The sequence below is a fragment of the Oryza sativa genome, chromosome 9 (genome assembly GCF_034140825.1).
Source record: "Oryza sativa Japonica Group chromosome 9, ASM3414082v1".
Classification (NCBI taxonomy): Eukaryota; Viridiplantae; Streptophyta; class Magnoliopsida; order Poales; family Poaceae; genus Oryza; species Oryza sativa.
In genome coordinates, this window is record NC_089043.1 from 14,386,305 (window position 1) to 14,399,315 (window position 13,011).

General features: G+C 43.1%; 1 pseudogene; it reads left to right on the forward strand.

Annotated features, from left to right (window-relative positions):
* The first annotated feature begins 1,764 nt into the window (after nt 1-1,764).
* LOC136351697 (uncharacterized) lies at nt 1,765-4,421 on the forward strand (annotated as a pseudogene).
* The last annotated feature ends 8,590 nt before the right edge of the window (nt 4,422-13,011 follow it).

The following is a 13,011-nucleotide window of genomic DNA, read 5'->3' on the forward strand; positions in this document are numbered from 1 at the left end:
TACTACTATATTTTATACGTTTGCAAGTCGAAGTTGCGCTTGCTTTGTAGCAACTTGCATGGTTGCTGCGGGTTCACTGTATACACACTGTAGTATACAGTGCTCCCTCCGTCCTATAATATAGGGGTTTCAACTTTCAGATAATCCAAAAAATATCATTGACAAGCGTCCAAATCCCAGAAATACCATCGACAAGGGTGAGTTCCAAGAAATACCATCGTACAAATGACTTTGTCCCAAAAATGCCATTTCCGTTAGAGTTCCATCCATTCCACGCCGTTAAGTTCTATAAGATAAATAGTGTATTTAACGGCACAAAATTGACGGAACCCTAACGGCAATGGCATTTTTGGGACAAAATCGTTTGTACGATGGCATTTCATGGAACTCACACTTGTCGATGGCAGTTCTGAAACTTGGACGCCTATCAATGGTATTTCTTGGATTATCTCTTTAACTTTTTGCTTGCACTGTTTGACCATTCATCTTATTAAAAAAATATTGAAATTATTATTTATTTTATTATGACTTACTTTATTATCCAAATTACTTTAAGCACAACTTTTTTGTTTTTTATATTTGCATAATTTTTTTTGAATAAGACGAGTGATCAAACAATATAAGCAAAAAAGTCAAAATACCTTATATTATAGGACAGAGGGAGTAGTACTAGTACTACTGGCCCCCATTGTCAACTGTGAGACAAGAGCACACATAAATTGATAAGCAAGAACTTTCACAAATTTTGACAATTTGACCCTTTGCAAAAACTAATTTTACAAATGAACCGTGGCCAAAACTTATTTCAGAAATGACCCTTTTGTTCAGCGTCAAATCGTATGGCGCTGAACTTAGACACATCAGTGCCACGTCAACTAGCGCTGAATGTCGTGCCACCGTGGATGGGAAGCTGAGTCGGCGTGCCAACATGCATTCAACACCGTGCTATTTGGCGTTGAGGTGTCTAAGTTTAGCGCCACACGATTTGGCGCTGAACAAAAGGGTTATTTTTGAAAGGAAAAAGTATGAATTACCCCCCTGAACTATTGAGATCGACCGAATAACCCCTCGAACTCGAAAACCAGACATTTCGTACCAAAAACTAATAAAACCGTGTATTTGAACCCCCCTAAGCCGATTTAGGGGTGGTTTTGACCTAGGAGGTGGACACGTGGCCGTCCAACGTGGCGACCCCTGCTACGTCAACCATGCCCCACGTGGATAACCCGACACGCGCCATCCCCCTCACTCTCTCTCTCTCTCAACAAAATTTCCCCTTCCCTCTATAAACCCTAGCCGGCGGCGGCTAGGGCGGCGATTGTGGGGGCGACTCCGGCAACGGTGGGCGGCGACGGGATGCGGCGATGGGCAGCGGCGCGCTCTGAGGCGGAGAGGGCGGCGCTGTCCCGCACGACGACGATGAGGCGCTCCATCAGCATGTCGAGGAGGAATTAGGCCTGAATCTACGGGGCTTTTGAGGTATGTGCCTTGGATCGAAGAAAAGATTTGCTCTTTCTGATTTTGGGTTTTTAATGACTTGGAAAGTGTGATAGGTTGTTTTTTTATCTTCGGTGGATATTAGTTAAGAGACATATGTATAGGGATTGATTTTAGAGTGTGGTGATGTTGGTCTTATATTGTTTTTTAGGGTACTTGTGCACGTGTTGAATGGATCCTTTACAGTACTTGCCTGTTAGATTTCACTTTGGTGGTGATTTTTTTAACAATGGGAGGGAAACATTTTATGTTGGCGGATCTGAGGGAATGTCATTCATAGAACATGATAAGGTGTATTTGCCTGAGATTATTGGCCATCTGAAAGATCACTGTGATGTGCTCCCTGGTATGCTTCTGCACTGGTTGTTTCCTAGCAAAGGACTTGTAGATGGGCTTAGGGTTTTGGTTGATGACAAGGTTTGCGATTATATGTCAATCTGTGTTGTGGATAGTGGAGTGGTTGAAATATATGTGGAGACAGTAATGGCAGATGAGGCCAATGAGTCTGGTAGTAAGGATGATAGTGACTTTGAAGATGAATTGGAGGACATGTCCCCTGTGGATGATGAATGTGATGGTGGCCATGATGACAGTGATGATGAAGTGTTTGAACCAGTAAGAGAGATTCTTGTGATAGCATCTACACCAGAGAAGAAGAGATATAGAAAAAGTAAGAGCTTTTCGTAGCCCAAGCCCAAAGAATAAGGGGAAAGTAGTGGTAGGAGCTGAAGATACTAGGAAAGCAGTTGTAGTAGCTAAAGATAATTTGAAGATAGCTGATTTGTCTGAATCTGATAGTGATTACATTGGTGGAGACTCGTGTTCTTCAGAAGAAGATGAAGAGGTCAAGCAAATCAGGAAGGATTGCAATGAGTTTAAGAAGAAGTTGAAGGATGGTGAGCTAGGAAATTTGGATGATGTCATCTATATGGGGTCAGCAAGCCAGGCAAATGAAAGGGCTTTGGTTCAGATTGATGGTGAGGATACTGCTAGCCCATATGAGAACAGTAGTAGTGCTGATGATGATTCATATGAAGAAAATAGTGATGGACAGTTAGTCACGAAGAAGTCAAAGTACCCCATATTTAATCCCAACAAGCCCACTGTTACACTTGCCCTTGGAATGAAATTTGATTGCAAGAAAGATTTTAAGGAGGCAGTGATAAAGCTTGCACTGGAAAATCATAGATTTATTAGGTTTCCCAAGTATGAAGGTTGTAGGACTAGGGCTAAGTGTGACTGGCAAACCTGTCCATGGGTTTGTTTGCTATCAAAGAACAGCAGGACAGATAGCTGGCAAATAGCCAGCCTTGTTGATGAGCACAATTGCCCACCTAGGAAGGATAATCACCTGGTCACATATAAGAGGATTGCTATGAAGTATGAAAAGATGATCACAGATAACCCATCTTGGAGTATACAAAGCATGCAGTCCACTGTTTCAAAGCAAATGTTTGCAAATGTTAGTGTCTCCCAATGCAAGAGAGCCAAAGCATATGTTATGAAGAAGATATATGAGTCCACAAGGGGTGAATACTCTAAAATATTTGACTACCTATTGGAGTTGCTAAGGAGTAACCCTGGGAGCATAGTTGTAGTGAAGTTAGATACTGACCAACCAGCCCCAGTTTTCAAAAGGATATATATTTGCCTGGCAGCTTGCAAAAATGGATTCCTAGTAGGGTATAGGAGGGTTGTTGGTTTAGATGGGTGCTTTTTCAAAGGGGCAACCAATGGGGAGCTCTTATGTGCCATAGGTAGAGATGCCAACAACCAAATGTATCCCATAGCATGGGTTGTGGTGGAAAAAGAGACAAATGATTCATGGGATTGGTTCTGTGATTGTTGTTCAAGGACTTGGGAGTTGGTGAAGGTGATGGCTGGGTGTTCATTTCAAACTAGCAGAAAGGTATGTTGCTTTCTCAGCCCAAATTTTTTTATAACTCTTGCTGATGTCAATTTAGATACTAAATGCTGATCTCTGTTTTACTACAGGGGATACTAAATGTTGTGCAAAACTAGGAACCAAGTTCTGAACATAGAAATTGCGCAAGACATATTTATGCTAATTGGAAGAAAAGGTTCAGCAAGAAGCAGTGGCAGAAGATGTTCTGGTGGTGTGCCAAAGCTCTCAATATGATGCTATTCAACCTAGCCAAGGCAAAGCTGGCACAAGAGACTGTTGAAGGAGCCAGGGCTATAGTCAGTATAGATCCAACACACTGGAGCAGGGCATGGTTTAGGTTTGGCTCTGATTGTGACTCCGTAGTTAATAACATATGTGAGATTTTCAACAAATGTATAGTTTAGGCTAGATTTCTACCCATTATAAGCATGCTGGAATCTATTAGAAGAAAAGTGATGGTTAGGATACATGACCAAAGGTCTATAATGGACAAGTGGGTAGGATCAGTTTGCCCAAACATACATAAGAAGCTGAATGCATACATCATAGAATCAGGGGTTTACCATGCAATCAGTAATGGGATGGACAAGTTTGAGCTGAAGCATCAGTCTCATAGGTTCACTCTCATAGGTTCACTGTTGATCTTGAGAGAAAGACATGTTCATGTAGATACTGGGAGTTGGCTGGTTTACCATGCTGTCATGCTATAGCCTGCATCCATTTTAGAACCAACTGCCTGGACAGTTACATTGCCCCTTGCTACTCAATATACTCATTCAAGAAGACATACAGTTTCTGCCTAGATCCAGTTGAGGGTATGGAGAGTTGGCCCAAGTCAGATAGGCCTAGCCCACAGGCACCTGGTTATGTGAAAATGCTAGGAAGGCCTTCCAAAAAAGATAGGAGGAGATAACCTAATGAGAAACCAAAAGCAACAAGAGTGTCTAGGGTTGGGTCTGTCATGACATGCAGATTGTGCAAGCTCCCTGGTCATAACAAGGCATCATGTCTGAAATGATCACAAGCACAGACAAATGTGCAGGTAAGATGCTATAGATTATCATCTACATGTACTAATTTCACTGTCATTTTTCTGATGTTAAGTCATTTTTACAGGCTCAGGGTTCTCAGCACAGCTCCACACGTGCCAACACAGATTCTACACCCCACAGTGAGCAACTGCCACACATCCACACATGCCATTTAACTGCAGTTATTTTTGTACTGATTTCCAATGTATCTTTTTTTTTAACTGCAAATATTATGTACTATGGCAACAATTGGCAATGACATCAACATCTACAAGACCAAGGACAAGGTCCACCGCAGCTGCACATGATTCAGGGGGGCAACCAGCAAAGAAGTTGAAAGTTAGAAGATCTACTCAGCTCAACATATCAGGACAGTGAGTAGGATAGATACAATAGATACATAGTACTTTTGGACATGCTTACTGGGATAGCAAGCAATATGCAGAAGTTCACCATATTTTGTGTAGTGATAGTTGGTGCTCAACTTCTGTATTTGGACATGTAGCACTAACTGTCATCTTTTGTGTATTACCTGATGTAAAGTGGTTACTATAATGTCAAACATGTGGCACTAAGTAAGTTGATGGCAACATTTTAGACAATGAAGAATTTATATGTTATGCTAGATCCATGATTCACAATGTATTTTTATGGCAATATATGTGCAATCTTCCAGTTCTAATGATTCAATACCTATCTATGGCAACTTCTGTATTCCAGATCATGATTGATTTATATGGCAACATATGTACAATCTTCACGTTCTAATTATTCAATGTGTTCTATGGATACATATCTTTTTACAGATCATGATTCATTTTTATGCCCACATTTTGTGCAATCTTCCAACAACTAATGATTCAAAGTGTTTCTATGGCAACATTTGTTACTCCAGATAAAGAGTCACTATGACATACTGATGTTCATCAAAAGCATCATTTCTACTTCCATTAATTCCAAATTCCATTACAGGCCACCATACAACCCTTGCCAACACCACACATTTTTTGTTCAGGAATGCACTAGGATCTTAGGTACTTATTACCAACCATAATAACAACAAGAGCTGCTAACACATACATCAACACAACCATACATTTCTGCTGCCTATTAACCCTATCAACTCAAGCAGCATTCGCAGCTTCTATCTGCTGTAAAGCTGCTCTTAGGGATTCCATTTCTTTGCTTTCTCTGCTCTGTGCAGCCACCCTGTTCTACCTGACTTCATTCTTGCTGTCACGGAGTGCAGCCTCCAATCCATTGATTTCTTCTCGTCCAGACCACACAGCATTCCTCAAATCAAGCAAAAATTGCTTTCAATATGGTCAGGACTTTTCATCGTACCACTGCCAAAAATCGCACCCCCCACACTATACATAATATATCAGAATATATCAAGTGAAACACTGAATCAGTTCAAAACCAAACAAATCAGAAAAATAAATCGAACAATCGAAAATTTACTCACACATGCATTGTAGCACGTAAAATATCTCCTCCCGGGGTTACTGGGACTCCAGGAAATCCACCTAGCTGCCTTCATTTTACACTCACAAAAAACTGGAGGCTCGTAATCAAGAGGCCCCTCCCTATATGGCACCGGCAGGTGACGCCTTCCTCCCTCACCACGTCCAGCCCAAGAAGACGAAGACAAGCCCTGCGACGTACCTGAGCTCCTCGACATCGTCGTGGGTTGAGACAGCCTGAGAACGCGCCGCCCTCTCTGCCTCAGAGCGTGCCGCCGTCCCGTCGCCGAAGTCACCGCCCACCGTCACCGGAGTCACCCCCGCAATCGCCGCCCTAGTCGCCGCCGACTAGGGTTTATAGAGGAAAGGGGAAATTTTGTCGAGAGAGAGTAAGGGGGATGGCGCCGGTCGGGTTATCCGTGTGGGGCTAGGTTGACATGGCAGGGGTCGCCACGTACGTTGGACGACCACGTGTCCACCTCCCCAGTCAAAACCGCCCCCAAATCAGCTTAGGGGGGTTAAATACATGGTTTTATTAGTTTTGGGTACGAAATGTCTGCTTTTCAAGTTTGAGGGGGTTATTCGGTCGACCTCAATAGTTCAGGGGGTAATTCGTACTTTTTCCTTTTTAAATAAGTTTTGGTCACGATTCATTTGCAAAATTAGTTTTTGCAGAGGGTCAAATTGTCAAAAATTGTGCAAGAACTTTGGGGTAGCTCAGCTGTCCGGCCTTTCCCAGGGCTGGTTTGCAAAACCGGCCGGCCCCAGGTTTGGAAAACTCATGCAATAGCCAATAGGCCGGTCACTACTACCCCTGCAAATGCTTGGTAGCTACTCCTGCTGTTAATTAAATCCATCGATCAATTGAAGGCTGGCGCGACCACGTCTAGGCAGGTCCTATATAGCCATATAGGCAGGTCGATCGGACCGCGGGGCGCGTAGTTTCCCGTGGGGTGCGCGTGCGTGCGCAGGGGCCGCGTCGTCCGTGTGGCGGCTGCGTCGTCCGCGGGGCGATCGCGCGCGAGTGAGTACACGGCGGGCACCGCGTCGTCGTCCGTATAGTACGGTGGATTACGGGGACAAAACTGAAAAGCGAGGGGTGGATCGCTGCATGCGCCTGCTGCGATGCGCTTGACGCGCGCGGTAGCTCGCGAGACACGAGCGACGCGGCGTCTATCGATGGATAGCTCGCGGTCGCGCGGCGATGGACCGACCCGGGCCGGGAGAGCGAGCGGGTGGGACGGGACACGTACGCCAAGAGGCCACACTGGTCGTTAATTTTCGATCGATTACGTTGAAGAATATGCACACACATCTCGCATATCTGTGCACAGTACACCACCAGTGTTCGCTGTCAATCGTTGTGAAACGCATATCCTGATAGGGGCTGGCCTGTGGCCGGCCTATAGGCTATATCTATAGATGGCCATCTGGGCCCGGCATGGCACGGCCCAAGCCCGGCCGTGCCTGGGCCGAGGAGCCCGAAGGCACGACGGTCTATCGTGCTTCCTCACAGAAAAAGTCTATTTTTGGTCCCTCAACAATGTGCGCTGTGTTTAAATGGCTGGAAAATAAATCTATCTTGTATATCTTGTCTTGGGCCTTGCCTTATACGATTATTTAAGTCTATTTTGCATCCTTATATTTTTTTATTTGATCGGGCCGTACCGGGCCGGCCTACCATGCTGAGGGTGCAGCCCAGGCACGGCCCGGCTGTCGGGCCAGGCCGGCATGGGCACGACCCTAGTCGAGTCATGCTATGCTTGGACCAGGCCAAAATTGCATGCTTCGGACCGGGCCGTGGGCCTCGGGCCATATGGCCATCTATAGATATAGCCTAAGGTGATGTGGCTCAATTAGAGATGAAAAATAATGATATAGATGAATCATCCAAATATAAGATTAAGATGATATGACTTCATAATAAAGATTTGTACCATAGATCAATAATCCAAGCATTAGGAACACTTGAGATGATGTGGTTTAATGAGAAAAAACAGAAATAATACTATAACAATTAGTGGAAACACACCCTTTACAAATATATAGGATGCCACTATAAAGAAAATGTTTTTTCGTGAACACACCTTTTTTATCACATGCAAAGAAGACCTATATGTAAAGAGATTTGAAATGTATCCAATTAATATAGGCCCGTATGCGAAAATTCATTTCACAAGCGAACCTGTTAAGAGGCATAAAAAAAAGTCTGTTTTTGTATGCGGATCTGTTTGTTAAAAAGTCCGTATGCAAATTTTTGTACCCGACTGTATACACATCCTATCAACCCAAATCTATACCACAAGAGAGCACAATGTACATATAAACCATTCAAAATTTCATTACGTACATATCAATTTCTTGTTTATTAATTTCATATATTCATAGGTTATTCACATGAGGGACAACCTCACACACAAGAAATTTATCGTGGCTGCTCAAGAACAACTTGATGCGATTCATCAACGAACAAGTTCTTGATCCCGACGGTGAATTCTACTACGACGGATCGACAATTTATAACGCCGGTCCTTCTTCTTCTGACATATATAACACCGGCGTCGAAGTCGTAGCTAGCGAGCACATAATGAATTGTAATACATGTATATTTACTCTCGGTAGTAGGATATAATTTTCATATATATATATATATATATATATATATATATATATATATATATATATATATATATATATATATATATATATATATATATATATATATATATATGCGCTTTAAATTATATTTTGCCGGCCCAGTCTTCGAAGATGCTCATAGGGGTAAGGTTTGCGTGCGTGCGTTCATAGGAGCGAGTGCGTGTACGTTGTGAGTGATTGTGAGTGTTTGCGTTGTACTGTGTGATTCTAAAAAAAATACTTAAATTTGCTTAGCACGTGGCAATATAGAGCTTAGCACGGTTGTGAACTGACGAAGCTGAGTTTCAATAGTAGTGACTTATTAGCCCGTACGAAACAGAGGTGGCACAGTAGCAAAAATGTCCATGCTACAAACTCTCTCAATTTGAAACGGTACGTTGACCACATACACGTCAGCTGTAGAAACCACTCGCGTCAAATAAAATTAAAAGTAGAGTAGAATCATCCACCATATACGGCCCTGGGCCGAAAATGTCATCAGATCACTGCTTGTTTAGGAAGGAAGAAGGAAAAAAAGTGGTGTTTGGGAAGGAGGGACTATAGTCCCTCTCACAAAAATTTTAGTTTCTCTCATAGGGACTTATGCTTTTGTGATAGGGGTATAACAGGTGGGTCCCATATTTTTTTATAAATAAAATGCTGACTGGACTGCCACGCGTACGCCACGTAGAACAAAACAGCTCTGGATTGGGTCGAGAGAGGTAATTTGTCCGGTATTAAAAGTTCAGGGTGAACGATGTCTGGTTTTCGGATTTACGGGAGTAATTCCGTCGACCGCGATAATTCAGGGGGTAATTCGTATTTTTTCCTTCATTAAATAATAGTTCCCGTCCTGAGCAGACGTGAATATCTTTTTTGCATTACCGATCAGTTGAGTAACCGTGATAAGCACTAGTCTAGAATCAGCAGGGAAAAACTAAATTACACTCCGATGACTACGCTTGGAACTTGAATTACACTAGTGCAAAAATGATTTTCATGGACAAGCACCCTAATAGGTTGTAGACGGGCCATAAGTGTCTGCGTCCGCAAAAATTGACCCCAATTTTCGCATACGGCTCTTTAATAGACTCACACACAAAAATTATTTTTTTTCCAAACGGACCACTTAAAACATCGGCACGCGAAAATAAGGATTTTCACATGCGGGGTCTTAACTCACCCGTACGCAACAACACTTCTCTTCTCACTCATTTTATTTGTTCTCCCCTCCACCGCCCCCCCTCCCACCCACTCATCTCCACCACTCCTCTCCTCTCTCACGGCCTCACCGAATCTCTTCCTTTCCCGGCTCCTCTTTTCCCCTCTCCTCTGTCCTGAACGGTGAGCATTGGCGGCAGCGGCGGGCGTGGACGACGGCGATGGCAGGCGTGGGCACCAGCGGGTGAGGGCGATGGTGCGCGGCGGCCTCCTCTATCCTCCCCCGCACCCGGTGGCCCCATCCGGCGGTGAAGGGCATGGACGGCGGGTGGTGGACAACCCCCACAAGGAACCGGTAGCGGCGGCTGTGTGCCTCACATATCCGGTGGCTGGCCGCCCTCCCCACGCATAGATCTGGTGCGTGGTGTTGATATTTCTTAACAACATTACTAGAAATATAATTCCCTCTAGTGGCTCTTGAAATATTACTCGGTATTCTTTATTACAGATATAATCCGCAAGCGCATGGATATAGTATTTCACCCGGAAGTATTTCCAAGGTATCATATTTATTTAATCCTGTGGGAAAATATGATAAGAGAGTACTATGTTAATAATTTTCATCATATATGTAGATCAAAGTCTAATGCGGGGGTTAATCAATTCAGGTGTTAGGATCGATTAACACACATAAGGAACTAACCAGAAGACACTCACTCAAATAATAATCTAAGCTAATTGGAGAAAAAAAAGAAAAGCATCATTTCTGTACTTCTAGTATATAGTCATTTTAGTCTACACCTATAATTGTACAATTATACAGTCAATACCCCCTACCTATGCCCTCCCAGTATATCGAGAAACCACACCTGATTGTCGAGTTCCTGCCTCCACCTATTGCAGCTCCACAGCACCCCGTGCTTCATGCAAAGCACGTTGCCCCCTTGTCCTCGGGGGTTGCTAGTTGGCACGCGCGTGCGCCAGCTGCTCCCAACCCAAAAGGCCCACCAGCCCATTTTTTTTCCTTTTTTTGGTGATTTGTTTTTCGCTGTTTCTTTTGCGTTTTTTTTTTCTGATTACTTTTTTTAATCTTTAGCACACTTATTTTTTCAATATGTTTTGAGATGAAAGTTTTTAAATCTTAACTTGAAAATTTTTAAATCTGATTTGAAAGTATTCAAATCTCGAGCTGAAAGTTTTCGAATCTGAGTTGAAAGTTTTCGAATCGGAGTCGGAAGTTTTCAAATCTAGAGTTGAAAGTTGTCAAATTTTGGGTTGAAAGTTTTCAAATCTAGTTTGAAAGTTTCCAAATCTTGGGTTGAAAGTTTTCGAATCTGAGTTGAAAGTTTTCAAATCTGGGTTGAAAGTTTTCAAATTTGAGTTGAAAGTTTTTCAAATTTGAGATGAAAAGTTGAAAGTTTTCAAAATTTAACTGCATGTATAGTTTTCTTTTCAATCTATTAGTAATACAAAAAGAACGTCCTTAATTTTTCCTTAATTATCGTTATTATCTAAAACTAATCAACTAATCAGATTAGTTAGTTACGTTAATATAGGCATATCCGGTAAAGAAAAAAGTCCTGAAAAGAAAAAAGAAAACCTAGCCCCGTGCGCGCGACTTGGTTTGCCGGTGCGTACGCGCGTAACAGGATTCTCGCTTGTCCTCCCTCTGCCTCAGTCATGCCTCCTATCCCCCTCGGCCAATCACTTTCTCGCTGCGCTCCATACAATTTGGAGCGCTGCGAGGTCTGTTTTGTCTCTACCGCTATAGAACTCCCTCCGATGAGCTCTCTAATCCATCCTCTCTCTCCCACTTCGATGCAACGGCACCATTGCCACAATCAGCCACTGCCGTGTGTTGGCTTTCTCTCACTGCCATCGTGCACCTTTGACCTTCCTACCCATCCAAGCCACTTGTCACACTCACCGAGTCACCATCATCCCTGCAACTCCTTGCTGTCACCAGCCGTTGATTGGGGACGGTCAAACCCTCCCGTACTAGGCCGATGCGGCTGCGATGGGCGGGCCAACTCCGTGCCACCGAGTTGCGTTAGCCGTAGACCAGGTCGATGCCTTATGGGCCAGCCTGGTAGCCCACACAGGTAGTGGCCCACCTCATTCTTCCACCTTTCCAAGTCCACTATCTCTCCCTCAACTGGCTACTTTCATAAATGGGTTGGAGCCAATGGGCCTGCCTGAGTGCACCAACCAACATCTCACCCCTACAAAGTCTATTTTACTTCCCTTTCTCACCGACCCTTGAGCCAACCTGTCATGGGAATATTATTATTCCCCTTATACTCCAAATAAATCATTTTTGGTATATTTCAGAAAATCATAATCATCCAAAAATCATACTCCCTATTTGTAACTCGAATCGACCATGTTAAGGCCTTCAATTTTTTCTAAAAATGAGATCTATCCAATCGTACTATTTGTTATTAATAATATTGTTTTATTTTTAGGGTTTTGTTTGGTTCTCTTTCGTTTGCACATAGTCTATGTCGTTGGAAATTATTTTGGACAAGAAATCAGAAGGAAGTTACCCTTTGATTATATTTCTCCCAATTTGTAGGGCCACACTAGTGTGTTGGAGAATATGGTTGGCTCTGGGAGCCAAAGAGATGAGATGATTAGATGGGATGATGCCCAGTGGTTAAAAAGTGAAAAGAAACTAATGGACACCGATTGAGTTGGGAACTGCCTAAGGATAGAAGGTTATGTGCTAGAGTCATGGTACGACAGCCGACATAATAGTGGTCATCAACTAAATTTTTTTTCATCCACTTGAGTTGTTGCAAAGCAATTCGTAGACAGGATGGAAGCGAGAAACTCCATCCAATCACATGGTAAACAACGCCACACTTAGTTTGTTTTTCAAAATATATTTTTAAAAGTTTACAAAACAAAACCAACTGTCATTTGGAGCCTGCATACTCAAATTTCCCGTGGCTTGTGGAGTATGTATTTACTCAGCCATTGTTATTTTCCCCTCCCCCAAGAAGAGTGAAGTTGAAGGTTAGGGTTTCTTTTTAATCCCAAACCATTGCTCGTGGATAGGGTCTAGCTGCGCTAACTTCTGCTGCTGCTTCTCTACTTGCCCGTGACACTTTTGGAGTCGTTTTGAAGGTGTGACCTTCTATAAGGTATCATATTCAGTTGAATAGATTCATCTTAGTTGACCGCATGTATGAGCAATCGTGTCCTATTGCTGGTACCGGAAGAGTGGTTCCATTGGATTCGGTTCACGCAGATCTCTTGCAGCTCATCCCCTCTAGTGTCACTATTAGATGATGCAAAGGTGGAGTGTGAC